We start from the raw sequence: 3,284 nt of genomic DNA, 5'->3' as shown, positions 1-3,284 counted from the left end.
TGGGGTGATAAAAGGGAGTGGTGATGTGAGAAGATGGAGTGAGTATTTTGAAGCTTTGTTGAATGTATTTGATGATAGAGTGGCAGATATAGGATGTTTTGGCCGAGGTGGTGTGCAAAGTGAGAGGGTTAGGGAAAATGATTTGGAAAACAGAGAAGAGGTAGTAAAAGCTTTGCGGAAGATAAAAGCCGGCAAGGCAGCGGGTTTGGATGGTACTGGAGTGGAATTTATTAAAAATTGTTCACTGGTTGGTAGGGTTATTTAATGTATATATCACAAGTGGTGAGGTGCCTGAGGATTGGCGGAATGCTTGCATAGTGCCATTGTACAAGACAAAGAGGATAAGAGTGAGTGCTCAAATTACAGAGTTATAAGTTTGAGGAATATTCCTGGGAAACTATATGCTAGGGTATTGATTGAGAGGCTGAGGGCATGTACAGAGCATCAGATTGGGGAAGAGTAGTGTGGTTTCAGAAATGGTAGAGGATGTGTGGATCAGGTGTTTGCTTTGAAGAATGTATGTGAGAAATACTTAGAAAAGCAAATAGATTTGTATGTAGCATTTATGGATCTGGAGAAGGCATATGATAGAGTTGATAGAGATGCTCTGTGGAAGGTATTAAGAATATATGGTGTGGGAGGCATGTTCTTCGAAGCAATGAAAACTTTTTATCGAGGATGCAAGGCACGTGTAGATGTAGGAAGAGAGGAGAGTGATTGGTTCTCAGTGAATGTAGGTTTGCGAGAGAGGTGTGTGATGTCTCCATGGTTGCTCAATTTGTTTATGGAGGGGTTGTTAGGGAGTTGAATGCAAGAGTTTTGGAAAGGGGGGCAAGTATGCAGTCAGTTGTGGATGAGAGAGCTTGGGAAGTGAGTCAGTTGTTGTTCGCTGATGATAGAGCGCTGGTGGCTGATTCATGTGAGATACTGCAAAAGCTGGTGACTGAGTTTCGTAAAGTATATGAAAGAAGAAAGCTGAGAATGAATGTGAATAAGAGCAAGGTTATTAGGTACAGTAGGGTTGAGGGACGAGTCAATTGGGAGGTAAGTTTGAATGGAAAAAACTGGAGGAAGTATAGTGCTTTAGATATCTGGGAATGGATCTGGCAGCGGATGGAACCATGGAAGCGGAATGAATCATAGGGTGGGGGAGGGGACGAAAATCCTGGGAGCATTGAAGAATGTGTGGAAGTCGAGAACATTATCTCTAAAAGCAAAAATGGGAAAGTTTGAAGGAATAGTGGCTCCAACAATGTTATATGGTTGCGAGGCGTGGACTATGGATAGAGTTGTGCGGAGGAGGGTGGATGCGCTAGAAATGAGATGTTTGAGAACAATATGTGGTGTGAAGTGGTTTGATCGAGTAAGTAATGAAAGGGTAAGAGAAATATGTGGTAATAAAAAGAGTGTGGTTGAGAGAGCAGATGAGGGTGTTTTAAAATGGTTTGGTCACATGGAGAGAATGAGTAAGGAAAGATTGACCAAGAGGATATATGTGTCAGATGAGGCGGGAACGAGGAGAAGTGGAAGACCAAATGGAGGTGGAAAGATGGACTGAAAAAGATTTTGAGTGATCGGAGCCTAAACATGCAGGAGGGTGAAAGGAGTAAAGTGAATTGGAACGATGTGGTATACCGGGGTCGACGTGCTGTCAATGGATTGAACCAGGGCATGTGAAGCATCTGGGGTAAACCATGGAAAGTTCTGTGGGGCCTGGATGTGGAAAGGGGGCTGTAGTTTCCGTGCATAATTACATGACAGCTAGAGACTGAGTGTGAACGAATGTGGCCTTTGTTTTAATTTCGTAGCGCTACCTCGCGCACACGAAGGGGAGGGGGGTTGTTATTTCATGTGTAGCGGGGTGGCGTTGGGAATTAATAAAGGCAGACAGAATGAATTATGTACATGCGTATATATGTATATGTCTGTGTGTGTATATATATATGTATACGTTGAGATGTATAGGTATGTATATTTGCGTGTGTGGACGAGTATGTATATACATGTGCATGTGGGTAGGTTGGGAGACAGCGACAAACCAATATGGTAATGATAATGATAATGAATTATTCACATGTGTATATATGTATATGTCTGTGTATGTATATATATGTATACGTTAGAATTTACAAGTATGTATATGTGCGTATGTGGACGCATGTGTGTGTATATATATATATATATATATATATATATATATATATATATATATATATATATATATATATATATATATATATATATATATATATATATATATATATATATATATATATATATATATATATATATATACATATATATATATATATATATATATATATATATATATATATATATATATATATATATATATATATATATATATATATATATATATATATATATATGTTTGTGTGTGTGTGTGTGTGTGGTTAAAATACTCTCATATTAGTCCATTACGTATAATAGCAATACACAAAGTAAACATTAATTAAGAGACAAAACGAAATAATGCAATTCTAAATGAGATTGTGGCGTACCTAATTGGGAAATCCAGGTTAATGGTCAACTATGATTCTGTTGTGCCAAATTACTAAACATAAAAATATGTATAAACAACATACGGTGAAAAATCACGGCAAATGAGTTCCTAGAACTCATATCCCATTATTCCTATTTAGTATCAGCCGCTCGTACTGTCTTACGTCTTTCATATTATTTATTTCTTCTGTATTGCGTCAGCAAGACAATACCGTATTTCCTCAAATTTATTGTTCATTACTGGCATAACATATATGAACGGCACTGACCAGATATAATTATAATCGGCGTAAAATTTCTCTCTCTCGTATTAAAGGTGGAAAGAATGACTTTCCAATAATTGTCACACTGATGCAGAGGCGTTGTATAATGATGAAATGTATATAACACAAGCAATGTGTGTTTATATATATATATATATATATATATATATATATATATATATATATATATATATATATATATATATATATATATATTATCCCTGGGGATAGGGGATTAAGAATACTTCCCACGTATTCCCTGCGTGTCGTAGAAGGCGACTAAAAGGGGAGGGAGCGGGGGGCTGGAAATCCTCCCCTCTCGGTTTTTTTTTCAATTTTCCAAAAGAAGGAACAGAGAATTGGGCCAGGTGAGGGTATTCCCTCAGAGGCCCAGTCCTCTGTTCTTAACGCTACCTCGCTAATGCGGAAAATGGCGAATAGTTTGAAAGAAAGATATATATATATATTATTTATCTATCGACTTATTTTGCGTTGTTG

The sequence above is a fragment of the Panulirus ornatus genome, chromosome 26, assembly GCF_036320965.1.
Source record: "Panulirus ornatus isolate Po-2019 chromosome 26, ASM3632096v1, whole genome shotgun sequence".
Classification (NCBI taxonomy): Eukaryota; Metazoa; Arthropoda; class Malacostraca; order Decapoda; family Palinuridae; genus Panulirus; species Panulirus ornatus.
This window is presented reverse-complemented; position numbering follows the sequence as displayed.